The sequence below is a fragment of the Ursus americanus genome, chromosome 29, assembly GCF_024610735.1.
Source record: "Ursus americanus isolate L20-20 chromosome 29, mUrsAme1.1.p, whole genome shotgun sequence".
NCBI lineage: Eukaryota > Metazoa > Chordata > Mammalia > Carnivora > Ursidae > Ursus > Ursus americanus.
The window spans coordinates 35,247,306-35,262,931 of record NC_142155.1 but is presented as its reverse complement, the minus strand read 5'-3'; the positions used below and the strand labels follow the sequence as shown (position 1 = coordinate 35,262,931).

The window sequence follows — 15,626 nt, the reverse complement described above, 5'->3', positions numbered from 1 at the left end:
GAAGGCCGGTTCTGCCCCCAACCGTGTGACTCGGGATCATTGTCTGTCTCTGAACCTCTTAGGTCACGTGCGAGATGGGGAGAGCAGTACCAACCTCCCGTGTGAGTGTGAAAAATCAGAGGCGGTGGGGGTAAGCATGGCCGCCACCTCCACCCCGTTCCCAGGGCCACTTGGTCCCTGGTCCCCCAGTGAAGATGACGATGAGAGTTGCCTTTTATCTCCTTGAGGAGCTGAGAAAAGCTTGCTCACTAACAATTCATCACTCACAGAAAAAAACACAGAAGGTGTCAGACCAATTATACCTCGTTGCAAACACAGGAGTGTTCAAAATAAAGATTCCCCACCAGCTGCGTTCAAACTGCACCTGAACAACGGTCAGACCCCAGGTCAGCGCCGCGCAATGACGTACCTGATGTGACAGGTCCCCCGGTTGGTAGACGCACCATTTCATGCGGGCGCCTTCCAGGGACAAAGTCACCTGTGGCACCAACGTCCTTAAAAATGTTACCACGGTGCTTGCGTCAGCCGCACATGTACAAAAATTGGAATGATAGAGAGATGAGTACGGCCCTTGCACACAGATGACATGAAAATTCATGAAGCATTGCCTATTTTTATGAAATTCTGACACAGGCTACAACATGGGTGAACCCTGAGGACATTCCGCTAAGTGCAAAAAAGCCAGCTATGGAAGGACAGCTGTGGCACATTCCACTTACTCGAAGTATGGCGAGCGCTCACGTTGACAGAGATAGCAGGTGGCAGGAAGGGCGGCTGCCAGGGGCTGGGGGGCGGGGAGAGGCAGCTGGCGTGTGGCGGGTGCAGTCTGCGTGGGGGACCGGGCGGTGCGGCTGCACCACAGTGTGAAAGTCCTGCGTGCCACTGAGCTACACACTCAAAAGTGCCTAAAATGGTCAATTTCACGTCCCATATATTTTAACACACACACACACACAATGCCACCCTGCAAATGTCATCACAAAGCAAATCCTGCCAGGAGGGTAGGCTGTTGGAAACAAATCTGCCACGTCCGGGTGGCTGATGCACCCTTGGGGGGCGATCACCATTGGCAGGGCCTTCCTGGCTCCATTGTGCGCGGGCTCGGTCGGCCCTGTCAGATCAGGGATGGGCAGCATTTGGGGAGGGGCCTGGGTGGAATAGGGTGGCCCCTGGCCTTGTGTTTGCGCTTCTCCCTCTGTCCTGGCGGTTGAAGAACAAGGCAGCTCTAGAGCAGAACTTGGCATGAATCAAATGGGTGCAAGGAGGTCGTGCAAGAAAATCACATGGTGGTTCGCAGGGTCCACTGTGGTGTCAGCTGGGCCTGGGTTCAATTCCTGCCCTGCCACTGATTAGCTGTGGGACTCCAGGCAGGTTATGTCACCCTCCCTGCCTGAGTTAAATAGCAATGCTAGCACCTGCTTTGTAGGGACCCTGTCAGGATGAAAGGAGGTAAGTGTGTGCAACGGCAGGAGGCCTGAACAGTAAACACGAGGTTCTGAGTCGACGACAGTGGGGAAGTCAGTGCTGACCCTTGATAGAAGAAATCAAGATGAAATGAAGCCCTCAGTCATCTCATGGCTCAGTTTGGGGGTCCCGCCTTTCCCCCCAGTTATAGATCCCTCTCTCTGTCAGACGAGAAACTCCTTGAAGAAGGGAATTGTCTCCACCCCTAAGTGGAATTTGTGCTGTGTGGAAAAAATTCACTGACTGTGTAGGTAAGTCACTTCACATCCCAGCTCTGAGCCTTACTCAGTTTTCTTGCTGCAAAATGGGTTCATAATGTCGATCATATGGTGTCTCCGTGAACAGTAAATACGGTTTTGTTCGGTACCGGATACCGTGCTTAGAACGTGTGTGTGCAGTCAGGAGCAGCCATGATGATGCTGGGGTTCGGGGTAGATCAGGTTCCGTTCCTGGCCCCACCATCGGCTAGCTGAGCAATCTTGAACAAGGAAATCTCGCTCGTCTGAATCTCAGCTTTGTCGTCTGTGCCATGGAGCGATAATCCTGCTACCTACCCCAGAGGACACTTGAGCAAACCTAGGAGAAGGGAGTCTCCTGGGATGCAGCACGGAAGTGGTCAAGGGTCACAGTGCGAGGGGTTGTTCAGCACCCGTGCACGAACCAGTGACGGAGAACCCCGCGGTGCTTCCTTGAGGACCGCTCCAGCCGTGAGGCCAGAGCCTGGTCCCCACGACCGAGGAGCCTGCGGGACATCTAGCTGGCCAGGCGGCAGCGTCACTCCACTGCTGACTCCGCTCAGCAAAGAGATACTCTCTCCAGCGGGAGGAGCCTGCTCAGCCCTTCTCTGGGCTGCACGTCCGGGGATCCTCCCGGCCCACCTCTGCCTCTCCGGAGCAGGCTGGCTGGGAAGGAATTCATCAGGGTAAGGAGAGAATGACCTCTGGAAGGAGACGTCCCCACAGTGGGGAGACTACTCTGCTCGGCCAAGCAGGAGAGAGGATGGGGGAACAGAGACATCCCCACCCATCCAATACCCTCAGGTCCAGGCTCTAACCCTGGCTTTGTCACAGACTTGCTGTGTGGCCCTGGGCAAGCTACTTTCCTTCTCTGTGCTTCCAAGTCCAATTCTGATATTCTAGAATTCTATAAGAATATCGCCAGCGGAGGGGTGATAAAAGCCAGGGAGAGGCAGGAGGAGGGCAGGTGGGGTACAGCCAGCAAAGGGCTGGCGGAGCCCGAGCACCAGGTTCCCCACCCTGAGAGCACATAGGATTAGGCACCCGAGTGACCTGGGCTGTGAGCTCAAATCCTGCCTCACAACTTACTGGCTGCCTCATCTTTACCCTGTCGCTTAACTTCCTAGAACTTCATTCTTCTTGTTTGTAAAAGCTGTTTGCAGTTCTAAATTGCAAGGTCATATGAGGATTAGAAATAACGTATGCAAAACACTGGCATACAATATATACTCAATAGATCATGTATGAATGTGGTGAATGCTCCCACTTTATCACGTCTGTCATCTCTCTCTCTCCATCTATCTCTACGTATCTGTCTGTCTCCGACCTTCATCATCACTATCACCTTTTTCATACAGAACACCACCACCACCCAACCCATCCATCTCCCAGGAGGAGGGCAGAAGGTGAGCTGTCTGGGGGCACTGGTAGGTTGTATGGGGGCTCAGGGGCTCGGTGATGAGAAGGTGAACCTTACTGTGGGACTTATTCATTAGCTGGGAGCTCTCAGGTGAGTCCGGCCTGGTCTAGAGGTGCCTGTCCTGGTTCTACCTGGGAGTGCCTAAAAGTAGCAAGATTACTATCCTTTCCTTCCTGAGCCCTCCCCAGGCCTGGGGCAGCAGTTCCTGTGGGGACAATGAGCACAGAATAGAGCCACTAAATGCACTTTGGTGTCCCTTGGGGATGGTCATGGGGGTCTGTGATCTTCTTATATGGAAGTAATCATGTGAGTAAATCACGTGTGAGTACATCAAAGACTTGGGTCTATAGTTTTCTGGGAATCTCTCCAGCACTGTTTATTGTGGTGTATGGGTCTGAAGCCCCAGGAACTGGCTTCCTTTCCTCCCTCTCCTGGTCTGGCTATGGAGAGGCCATGCTGGGCTGCAGATGGAGCAAAGCTGATGAGGGCCCCTCTTGCCCTTTCCCGCACACAAGGCAGGATGGAGGATGAAGCTTCTGGCGGGGTGGCTGTGTAAGTGTGTGTCCACTGGCCAGTGTGTGTGTGAGTGTGTGCTCATTGACCAGTGTGAGCATGAGTGTGTGTCCATTCGCTAGTGCGTGTGTGTGTGTCCATTGGCCAGTGTGTGCGTGAGTATGTGCTCATTGGCCAGTGTGAGCATGAGTGTGTGTCCATTCGCTAGTGCGTGTGTGTGTCCATTGGCCAGTGTGTGTGTGAGTGTGTGCTCATTGGCCAATGTGAGCATGAGTGTGTGTCCATTCGCTAGTGTGTGTGTGTGTGTCCATTGGCCAGTGTGTGCGTGAGTGTGGGTCTATTGGCCATTATGGAAGCATCCTCGCTGTGTGAGCAGAGAGGAGGGTGTTGGCTTGAGGCTGTGGCCTATGTTAGCATTTGAATGAGTCAGACCATTTAGGAAGATGTCCTTGAGGGAGCTGCAAGGCTCCTGGGATCTGGCCCCACTCCCTCCCTGCCCCATCTCCTAGCCTCTGCCCCTTGCTCTCCCGCTGTAGCCACCCAGGCCCCTCACTGCTCCTCAGACCTGCTCTGGCCTTGGGGCCTGGCCCTGGCTCTTGCCTCTGCCGAGAATGCCCTTCCTGCAGACCTCCGCTTGGCTCAGTTCCTTCAAGCCTCTATCGGACCTCACCTTCTCAGGGAGGCCCACTCTGCCACACTCTTTAAGCTGCACCTTGCCACCGCCCGAGCCCCTTCCCCTGCTCTGCTCTCCCCTGCATAGCACTTACTGCCTCCCCACGCCTAGATAATTTACTCATTTATTGTGCTTGTTGCCTGCTTCCTCCATGAGGACAAGGATCCTCAGTTGTTTTGTTCACCGATGCATCCCAAGCACCCAGAATGGAAGCATTTACATTCTGGCATATTTGCCTCTGGTTCCTCATTTGTAACATGGGGACGATAATAGAAGCTCTCCACTTCATAGAGTTGTCGGGCAGATTAAATGAATGGATACCTACAAGCACAGAGAACAGTGCTTGGCACATAGTTCAATAAATGTCAGCTGTTATTATTATACTCCGTCACAGCTGGGAGTCAGAGTGAGAGGAGCGATCCGTGCGAAGGGCCCGGCACACTGGTGGTCACCAGAGGGGAAGGGGCTTACTGTCCTCTCAGTCATCTTGTAAAAATTCCCTGACCTCCCACAGTCCCGGAACCCATAGTATTGGACCCTTTAGGCTTAGGAAGTTAGTTATCAGTTTATTCATTACCATTTTTTTTTTAAATCCAGCCAGGAAGCCAGGAAGCCCCAGCCTGCCCACCCTGGGCTGCTGGCTCCCGATTCTATAGCTACTTAGCAGAATGTGACCAGCAAGCACGTCCTCTGAATGGCGTGGTTGCCATTCAGACCACGCAGGACCCCAGCTCAGGCCCAGGAGTTGGATGCCGGGATTCTTCTCCCAGCCCGGAGACCCCTAAGAGGCTGTAGGACCCAGGACAAGTCCCATGCCCCCTGTCTGGGTCTCTGCTTTTCCTGGGCCCAGAAAGGAGTGGGGATTAGACCACTTCTAAGGTCTTTCCAGGCAGGTCTGTTCATCCAAGAAATGTTCCTGGAGCACCTGCTCTAAGCCCGCGCTGCTCCAGGCATTGGGGGTACAGTAGTGAGCCCTAGACACAAGTCCCTGCCTTGTGGAGTCGACATTCTGGGCATCGGGGGCAGGGGGCGGGCAGAAAGTAAATACACATAATTGGTAAATGATTAAATATGTCATAAAATGGAGCATGCTATGGGAAAAAAAGGAAAAGTGTAGCAGGTTAAAAGAAGGTAAAAGTGTTGGTGGAGGGAGGGCAGGCTCAGCTCTAAGTGGGGTAGCCAGGGAAACCTCCTTGAGAAGGTCCCATTTGCAGAGAGGGACATCTTACATTCCAGGAACCTATGAATCTCAGCCATTCTTGGCACTTCTGTGCTCCAGAGAAAGCACTGTTTGGGGTCCTCTGGAATCCCCCATCTCTGAGCACACTGATTCCCAGCCTGCCCAGTGGGTGATGGGGCCAGAAGACAGATGAGCCAAATTCTCAAGAGTGATGAGTGATTGACCACTGTCTTTATCCACACTCCGATAATTTATAGCTCCTGTGTCTCTGATGGAATAAATACGACATTTTATTCTTCACTTTGCTTAAGACTCAAGGTCAACAGCTCAGCTGTGATCCAATGGCAGCTCCCTCCGCCGGACATCCATGAGCCAGGGAGCCCCGTGGCTGTCAGAGATTCATGGCACCATCCTCCAGCCCTGCACACCCGCCTCCCCCTCAGCACTTGGTTCTGGGCTTCACCCGGCCAGGAAGGCAGTGGCCGCAGTGGCTCTGGGGGATGACGACTCATTAAGGGCAGAGACCAAGCCATAAATCTCCTCCCTCTCTCCTGAGTACACCCCATCACTAAGGTTGAACCCATGCCCCGCGTTTCATTTCAGTCCTGGGAGAAGGTAGCGATGGGGCGGCCAAGCAGCCACGGTTCAGATGGCAAGTTATAAATGAGAACGCCCCAGGGTCTGGTCATCACTTTCCTCAGCGTGGAGAAGGGGCAAAAGGCATGCATTAGCTTTCCGGCCTCCCATGGAGTCTTCCAGGCCCTTTATGCAGCCAGGGCCTCCTTCTGCTTTTAAAGAAGCTATGGTTTAGTCTGTTACACATCACCAGCACTGCCCAGAAGTTCTCCCACTTGTCTGGGTGAGATCCCTCCCTATAGCACCGACCTGTTTTTCCTTGTTTCTTCCTTACGTGGGGGTGGGGGGATGTGTTCACGCTTCCCCTTTCTCCTCATGGTGGTTCTGAGTGACAGTAGGCAGAAGGTTCTGGGTTTTTGAAAAGATTAGGCGGCTGGGAAGAGGATGATATAAAAGGGAAATGGGGTCACTGGTCTCTATTATCTTTCTTTTCTCTTTTTTCTCTCCTTTCCTTTTTTTCTTTCTTTCCTTTTTCCTTCCTCCCTTCCTTCCTTCCTTCCTTCCTTCCTTCCTTCCTTCCTTCCTTCCTTCCTTCCTTCCTTCCTTCCTTCCTTCCTTCCTTCCTTCCTTCCCATCTTTCTTGTAAGCTCTATGCCCAACATGGGGCTTGAACTCATGACCCCAAGATCAAGAATTACATGCTCCATTCACTGCACCAGCCACAGTTTGAATATACTACCTGTGACCCCAAGACATCCATTGCACTCCTCTCTACCCTAACTCACATCTTGGGAGGAAGAAGAGTCATTGGGAGCTGGCTGGAGCATGGCAGGCCTGGGTTTGAATGCTGGCTCTGCCATGCCCAAGCTGGGAGACCCAGGGCAGCTTACCTACCCTCTCTGATCTTGGAGATCCCTACTCTGTAAAGTGGGCGTAATAGTAACAGCTGCCTCTCAGGTAGTTGTGCACATGTCCGGTGCAGTGGGGTGCACAGCACAAGCACTCCAATGCTAGCTGCATATTATTAAGGCAGCGAGGCCCAGACCCTGGAGCCAGCCTGCCTGGGTTCAAATCCCAGGCAGAACACCTCAGGAAAGCTACTTAACCTCTTTGTGCCTCGGTTTTCTCATCTGTAAAAGCAAGATCATAACAGGACCTTCCTCATCGAGATGTTGAAAGAACTAAATAAGCTAATAAATGGAAACCACTGGAATAGTACCTGCACATGATAATTTCTCCAAAAGGCTGGCTCTTATTATCATCATCATTACTGGAGGAAAAAAACCACCTGCATTTACTTGGCAATTTTGACCTAATCTCCATCAGTCGGTTTTGTGATTTATAACCCACTTACTTCTAACCAAAGATAGAAGATGACTTGCCACATAAAAACATGGGAGACAAGTAAATTTTTAAAAATCCGTTTTATGGCAGATCGGAGATCAGTAAGGCGGTTTGCGCTAGAGGCCCTGGACCCCAGGATGACTGGTTGTGGCCTGAGACTGAGGTATGCACACAGAGCCGCTCGGCAGCTCTGAGTCATCCTATCTCGGGAAGGGGGGGGGGGGTGCTCAGAACAACGTGAGATTAGCAGCTTTCTCAGGGGCATCCTGTCTGTGTGGGAGGTGGACCACAGGAGCAGAAAGGGCTGATTGTACTTCAGACGAGGGGTACCCCCAGCCCAGGAGGGGTGCCGCAGTCCACTTGGGGCTGGCCAGGCCACACCCAGCACGCTGCCCACTAGACCCCACACACGCCTCTGCGTGTGTTGGCACTACCTGACACGCTTCCGAGGCAAGGGAGCAGGAGAGGCACCAGAGAAGGCGTCCCCTCTCCCTTCCCGCCCCAGAGACAGGCACCACCCTGTACCGGAAGTGCCTCCTGTGCCTCTTCACTGACGGAGCTCCTATTTGACCTTCGGGGTCACCTCCTCCAGAAAGACCTCCCTGACCTTCCCAGGACCTGGCCTGCAGCTTGCACGGCACTTATCACAGCCGTAGTAACTGAATCGGGTTCTCCTCCAGTACCGAGTCCTTTCTGTCTGCCTCCCTGGGAAATGTGAGCTGCAGGAGGGCAGGCGTGGCCTGTGAGTGGCCATTTTCACCCAGAGTGGCCCAGACCTGACATTCGCAGCATATGATAAAGACCTCTTCAATGACCAAAGGTGAGAGGCAAGAAGGGAAGAAGGCAGGGAAGGAGGCTGTTGAATCTGAAAAAAATAACATTCGGCAAGCCACAAGAATTATCTGCAAACATTAAACGGACCTATTTTGAAACCAGAATTCATTTTATTCCTGACTGGGATGAAGGCAGAATGGAAGGGCAGGAAGTAGAGGCAGATGGAGTCGGGGGCCTGTAATAAGGAAAATCTTCTCAGCTACAGCATCCAACGGTAGGTGGGGCTCTTGGGGGAAAAAGGAGGGGGTAGTTTCTTGTGTGGGGAAGGTATTCCCATATGGGGCCAGTTAATATCCTAAGGGTGTCGGGGGGAGGTCAGGTGGGGGTGATAGATGGGAGAAGTGTTGGGCATCATAAGGATTCACAAAGAAAGGAGAGGGCTGCCCTGGATGACCTTGAACTGTCCTTTTCTAACTCGGGACCTTCTTCAGTCTGTGAGAGTAGCAAGAACTAGGCTCATTTAAAGACAGAAGAACAGAATCCAAGAGAGTTGTGGCACATAAACAGCTGGACCGGTGTCAAGACCTTGGCCTTCCCTCCCTCCCCCTGAGCTCTCTCAAGTCCTTAGCTACATGTCCACACAGGGGAACTGGGCTTTGAGGTCATCGTATGACCCCCTCCCTGACCCCCTCCCTCTTCCCCCTGCTGGGACCACCACTATGCGCCCCCTCATGTCCATACCCTCTGTTGATCAGTCCTGGAGGAAACCACTTCAGCATCACCTAGGTTTTTGCCTATGATAAGTGCAAAGAAGTGCATCTCTAACGGTGGAACTTCAGGCTCTCTGATCTTCTACGAAGGAAACATTTTTGGGTGGGGTCCTATTCGTAGGCCTGCTCGATACAGAATGGGGGTGGTGTGGGGTTTGGGTGTAAATCTTGGCACCTCTGCTTTCCTGGCAGCTCCCACCCACGCACTTTTGCTGTAGTGGAGAAGCTTTCTTCTAGCCCCTGCCAGAGGGAAACGACTGCTGGGCACCAGCCTAGTCGACCCGGGAATTTTCAAAGTCTCGCTGTTTCACTCAGACCTTCTTTTGAGCAACAATCAAAGGCTGGGGGAGGAGAGCAAAGCAGCCTTGGGAAGCAGCCCTTGGCACCGCCTCACACACGGTGGCATTTTGACGGGTGGTAAAAATATCTCTCTGGCGTTCAGTGCCGGCTGCTGCCACCGCCTCAGCTTCCAAGATCCTGTCTCCTTGTCCAGGGCCTCTGCAGCCTCCCCACCTGTCCAAACGCCGCCCTCCCCCCCCCCCCCAGGGGACAGAACACAGGTTACCGAGCCCTGACCAGTAGCTAGCCTCGCATCTGCAACAGCTGCCTCCATCACTGTGGCCCGGCAGCAGCGAAAACGCACCGAAGAGCCACTAGAGAAGGAGATTTATTATCAGAAATACTGCAGCACATGCCTAATGAGCTAATTAAACAAGAACATAAATAATCACTCCCTATCAGAGTGAGAGGGCTGGGAGCAGAGAGGGCTGGGGGCGGAGAGGGTGGGGGACGCTGACTGCGGAGCTGGGACGGTGATGGTGATGTGGGAGCTGTCTGCTCTGCAGGGGGAGATGGGAGCGCCTCTCCACTCCAGGCTGCGGCTGGGCCTCAGCGAGGCTCCCCAGCGGGGCAGACGCAGGCCCATGAATCCCGCCAGAAAAACCATGACCAAGCGCTGCTTTGTTCCCCACCCGAACATTTCCTGCTCACTCACCTGCCCACACCTGATCTTTTTCCCCCTCTAAGGACACTGAGGGGAAAGACGGAAGAGTCATTCTCGCATTTTATGGATGTGACTGTTACGGAGCAGGGTGGGTTTCAAGACATAACTAAGACCCCTGCGACCATCTTGTAGCTTATTTCCCTGCTTCTAACCCTGCCCCCCTGAGGTCTATTCTTCACCTAGCAACCGGAATCTTCTTTCTTAATCACATCATGCCACTCTCCTGCATTCAACTACCCTCCCCCACCCCGTGGCTCTCATCTCTTTCAGCTTAAAATCCAAGGCCTCACCATGGCCTATGGGGACCCACATGATCTAGCCCTGTCCAGTCTTCTAATCTCATTCACTGTCACTCTTCTTCCAGATGCACTGAAGTCCTTGCTGCTTCTCCAACAAGACAAGTTTATTCCTACCCCAGGGCCTTTGCACATGCTATTTCCCCTTACTGAACTCTTTTTCTCACTCTATTCAGGTCTCACTTCCAATGTCACTCCTTAAAGGGGCCATCCCCGATCACCCATATAAAGCAGTAGCCCCTCATTCTGTGTCCCTTTATACTAATTATTTTTCTTCCAAATACACACATAAATTTTTTTGTCCATCTCTCTCATAAGAATGTAAGGACTTTGCCTATCTTGTTCTAACCCTAAGGTCTTGAGAGTCTACCCCCAAACAGATTGAGCTACCCTAAAATCTAGCTACTGCAAGTCAAAATGTGGTTTGTGCCTAGACCACCCAGTTCCAAATCCAGAGTTTTCTCCATCACTAGTCATTCCCTCCTTTAGAACTTGACCTGGCTCCCCACTGTCAACAGGAGGAAGCCTGACTTTCAGGAAAGGGCAGAGTGCTGGCTACAGGTTCCAGCTCCCCCGCCTCCAAGCTGTGGGGGCTTCGTAAATCACATCACCCGCAATGGCTCAGAGTCCTGGTCTGTCAAAAGGCAATACCACACCTACAGGGTTCATGTACCAATAAAGAGAGCACACAGAATGCGTTTAGAACAGTTCCTGGAGGGAAGTAAAGACTCAGTAAATACAGCTGTATTGTGTGACATTCAAGGACACCAACATGCTGACCTCTTTAAACAAACCTATTATTTTCCTAGACCAGAGCTTCTTGAAATGTGGTTCCCAAAGTAATAGTATTGGCATCCCCGGGAGATTGTATTAGAACAGCAGATTGTCAGACTCTGCTCCGGACCAACTGAGTCAGGAACTCAGTAGGTCCTGCATCTGTGTGCTAACAAGTATGCCAGACGACATGCTCATGTTTGAGAAACTGTCCTAGAGACAGCTCCTGCGTTAGGTAGGCCACGTGTGCTAGATTGAGTTGTTGGTCCTGTTTCTTCACTTTCCTATAAGAAATGATACCTCCCCAGCCTTGCCGTGGCCTGATGGTGGGCGAAGTGCATGCCTTGTCCCCCCCACCCCCCGACTTCGGGCTTGGCCATGTAACTTGCTTTGGCCAATGGGATTTAGTACATGTGATGCCACCACACACTTGGGATTTGGTTCTTCTATTGGGCTTGCCCTCCTGCATTTCTGCTTTCACCAGGAGAACATACTCTAAACAGCCATTGTCCCTAGGTGGGATCCAGAATGAAATATGTAGGGAGGACCTAAGCCACAGCCCAGCCCAACCCAGCTCAGGTCAGCCAAGACCAGCTGAACTCCAACAAACCTGCAGACCCATGAATAAGAAAATGAAATGTTAGTGGTTGTAAGCCACCTAGATTTTGAGTTTGTTTGTCACGCGGCATTCCTGTGGCAACAGCTGACTAATACACCAGCAGCCCTTATAGGTCCTTGACCAGGACCAATCACTCTTGCCTCTGCCTCTGTCTTTACTGGTTCCACCTAAAGCAGCTATACCTTCCCCTCTTCCCTCTAAATCTCACCTATTCCCCAGGATACACCTTACACTCCACTCCACCTGTTCCCAGAAGCCCCACCCCCCAGAACACACCCCACCCAGGCATGTGGATTCACTTGAGTTAGCTGATGAAAAAGCTTAACTGGATAAAGTTCACCAAGCAATTCATTTAGAGTTTAACCTTCTAGGTGGCTAATGACTACACTGAAAAGCCGCTTAACTTAGTACCATCACTAACTAATTACCATGTTACAAGGTTAAGTGTTTAATAGTTCCCCCGATGTTTAATTTCCAAACACTTCTCTCCTTTAGGATGCAATAGAAGTCAGTTCCCACATCTGGATCAGTACTTCCACCCACAGCATCAGCCCCACAGCCACAGAAGGAGTCGGAGCCCATCTCTGGAGCCCACCCCAGCTAGAAATAGCTCCCCTTCGTAAATAGTTAATGAGCTATTCGTCCATATTGCATGTCTCCATGGCCCTGCCTTCCCTGGACTGGCACATTGCAGTTTGTGGTTTGTGTGATTCTGCCCCCCTCCCCCCCACCACCTCAGCAACTTTGAAGATGATGGGCATTAATTTGACTTCATGTCCTCAACCCTTCTGAGCCCCACAGGGTGCCCACTCCCATCACGTACGCACATGGCAGACCATAGCCCTAATTGGCAAGAACTAAGACATCCCTCTTTGCTTCTCTCTGTCTCACTGTCTCCAGAGATGAGAAAAGAGCACTCAGAGAGAGGCAGAAAAACAGCCTGGATCATCTTCTTTCCCAGGCTGGCCTCAGCTACATGTTGGCTACTGGTTTCTGGGATTGTGTGGGCAGGTGCCAAGAAGCGTTAATGACACCGAAGCTTTCGCTCATACAGCCCTGCGGTGGTTGCACGCCTCCCCATCATCCTCTCTCCCTCCCAGCTTCCCGGCAGAGCCCTGATTTTATCTGGGGTGGCAATGTGCCTAACAAACGACTACCTTTCTCAGCCTCTGGCAGAGTCATTGGGTGGGACTTCTGGGGGCTAACCACCCAGGAGGCGGTGCCTGATGACATTTCAGCCCCCCAGAAGTCTCCCTTGGAGACAAGGATTCGGATACCAGTCGTTTATCTGGGAGGTGGGCCCAGGACAGTCCGGTTACGAGATGGGGAAGGAAGTCCTTGTGGGGTAGGTGGAGGGTGGTCCACTGAGCAAGGTACCACTGTAGGCAATTGGGGCTCAATCCTCCTGGGACCCTCTTGGAGGCAGCACAGAACATGCCTCAGTTGTCTTCCTCCCCCTTCCTCCAAGGAAGAGGAAGCTGGGGTATGAATCCTTCACTCCCCGTGTCAGAGGCTGGGGCGGCTCCTGGGGATGGCAGCCCGCCCCCTGCACTTCAGCCTGTGCTGCCGGAGGAGAGTCCCCAGGCAGAAGTGTCAGCGAGCACAGAAGACATGAGCCACGTGTTAAGGATTATGCCACTGACTTTCAGAAGGAGCCTCAGTCCTTGAAGGCCATGGAACTCCCATACCAGCCTTGAACTACCTCCTGCTGGGATTCTGTTACGTGACAGCAAAAAAAAAAAAAAAAAAACCCTCCAAATTTGATTAATGCACTGTAGTCCGATCTCTGCCATTAGAAGCACTTGGCGCTTTATGAAGATGCTCTTCGTTCACGCCTGACATCTTCCATTTCGCTACCACCTAGTAAGGTAGGCAGCACCTTTATTATTCCCATTCTGCAGATGGGAACGCTGAGGCTCCGAGCAGGAAAGGCAAGAGCTCATGTCTGGGGCCCCTGAGTCCTACCTGGTATTCATCTCTCAGGCTCAAACTAGCGGGCGAGAACAAATGACTCCAGGAACTGAAGTGTGCAAGGGGCTTTACTTTCCCGCACGTACTTTATCATGTGGGAGATAACCCCATTCTAAGGAATTTTTATTTCAATGTGAAGGAGGAAGCAAAGTCTCCAAGAGGTGAGATGAGAAGGTCTTCTTGTTTCTCCCTTTACCGGAAGTTCAGAGACCAGCTCCCAGCCGTGGGATGCATAGCAGCTCTGCCTACCAGTGCTGCCCACACATCTGATTTCACGGGCATGTGGCATGACGCTGAATTCACGTCAGAGTCACCGGGCGAGCTTTAAAAACACTGATGCTTGGGCGCCACCCCAAGCTGACTCAGAATCTCTTGGAGGGAAGATACAACTCCCCAAAAGATTCCAGCAGGCAACCAGGATCGGGGAACAATGGGGAGGTGGGAACCTGGGGCTTGGGGTCACATCTTCCGCACCTCTGGTTCTTCCTGAAAGGAGCTGGCTGCTGTGAACCCACCTGGGCAAGTTGTCAGATGAGGGTTTGGTGGCATTATGATGACCGTCACCACCTGCACTGACCCCCAGCACCATACATTCCTCCCAGCTGCGCCCCTCCCTCTGGGAACCTTCTTTGGTGTTTTCCTGGTGTGAAATAAATGATATCCCCACTTCCATCCATGGACTAAGCAAAGGTATGTAAAATTAACAAGGGGCTGGTTCTCTGGTTCTCCAAGAGCCACATTTCAGAAGCAAGGCAGACCGGATATACACTATAATCCCTTTACTCCTGCTAATTATTTCTATCTTCGGAGATGTCTCCAGCCAGAGCTTTTTGAGAATGAAGAGGGAATGACAAGTAGAGAAATTAGTCACCTCTGAGCAGATGCCCTGAAGGTTTTTGAATCTGAGTGGTGTCATCTTCTTGTGCAGAGCAGGAAAGGAAGGATGAGAAGGTAGTGATATGATTTGAAATGCTCTTGGAAGGCACCCCTGAAAAATGTCTTCCCTATGCACAAGTGTGCTTTGGGTTTGAAATTCCACCATTAGAGATTCACTCCTTTGAGTCTTCCCAATTGAACTGCAAAAATTTCTGAAAGGGTTTACATCTTGTACCTTGATCTCTTAAAACCCTGTTAGATCATTTTCCAAATTTACAGCTCTCTTGGAATACAGCTTTGAAGACTGGAGCCATAAGAGGCAGCTTGAAGAAGAGGGCCAAGAAGAGGGGCAAGAAGGGAAAGCAGGCAGGCTCCTAATAACATTAAGTACTTATATGTATCCAGCACTGCACACTTGACTATGAAAGATGTGTTTTCAAATACTCGATCTCATTCAGTCTGCACCACAATCCCAGGAAATATGCAGAAAGGAATCTCTGTTCCCATTTACAGAGGAGAACATGGAGACTGAGAGTAATGAAATTATTTGTTCATGGTCCCAGGACTAGTACATGGTGGAGGTGGGGCGAAAACTGAGGTTCTGAAAGTGCTAGCTTCCTCCCTATCTTTTCTATATTAATGGGTGTACATTGTGCTGAGCTTTAAAAAACTACATTTCCCAGCCTCCCTTGCAGAAAGGTGTGGTCAATGAGATGTGAGCAGATGTTATTGGCCGGGGCTTATGAGAACTTCCATTTGCCCTCTTGCTCTCTACTTTTCATCTTTCCTGTTGTGTATAGAAGGGAGATGTGATAGCTAGAGCTCCAGCAACCATTTTGCACCTTAAGGACAAAAACTGTGCTGAAGATGGCAGAGCAGAAAGCTAGAAGGAGTCGGCCCCTGGTGGCCATGCTGCCCAGAAAACTAGACCTAAAGTCTCTTCCACTGGACTTCCTTTACATGAGAGACATATAAACACTAATGAGTTTAAGTCATTGAGTTTTCTCTTCTTCCTAATTGCCACCCTGGACTTCTGACTCCAGACTTATTTTCCTCTGGGATGCCTCTAGCAACTAAGTTACTTCACAATGGCTCACCTGGTACCGCACAGAAATCCTCATCTTGCCTTGATTTTCT

At 51.5% G+C, this 15,626-nt stretch overlaps 1 protein-coding gene and 1 non-coding gene across 2 annotated transcripts in view; one reads left to right on the top strand and one right to left on the bottom strand.

Annotated features, from left to right (window-relative positions):
- LRFN2 (leucine rich repeat and fibronectin type III domain containing 2) overlaps window positions 1-15,626 on the bottom strand; it is a 39,262-nt gene that overhangs the window by 12,734 nt on the left and 10,902 nt on the right. The gene's annotated exons all lie outside the window — the stretch shown is intronic.
- On the top strand, window positions 513-616 carry LOC123802819 (U6 spliceosomal RNA). Its single transcript, XR_006782668.1, has one exon. It is a non-coding gene; the product is annotated as a U6 spliceosomal RNA (small nuclear RNA).